General features: G+C 40.6%; 1 protein-coding gene across 1 annotated transcript in view; it reads left to right on the top strand.

Annotated features, from left to right (window-relative positions):
- The window catches only part of LOC107744259 (DNA repair protein SWI5 homolog), a 17663-nt gene that overhangs the window by 14178 nt on the left and 3261 nt on the right, over window positions 1-224 (top strand). The gene's annotated exons all lie outside the window — the stretch shown is intronic.

Consider the following 224-nt stretch of genomic DNA (forward strand, 5'->3'; position numbering starts at 1 on the left):
ATATATATGAACGCGCTGTTTCACCTCTGAGAACTTTTAAGGCTTATTCTGTGGCGTTTATAAAAGCCTTTTGACGAGTTGTGTCAGAGAGCTGTAAAAACGGTTATGCTCACCAAGTGAATGAATCGCGTTTGTGCCGAACTCTTATTACAAAGCAAAAACAAACACTCTTCTTCGATCCATGAACGTTTCTCTCAGTTAATGTGCGCGATGTCATCTCACAG

The sequence above is a fragment of the Sinocyclocheilus rhinocerous genome, unplaced genomic scaffold, assembly GCF_001515625.1.
Source record: "Sinocyclocheilus rhinocerous isolate Xijiao unplaced genomic scaffold, SAMN03320098_v1.1 scaffold317, whole genome shotgun sequence".
In the NCBI taxonomy this organism is placed as follows: domain Eukaryota; kingdom Metazoa; phylum Chordata; class Actinopteri; order Cypriniformes; family Cyprinidae; genus Sinocyclocheilus; species Sinocyclocheilus rhinocerous.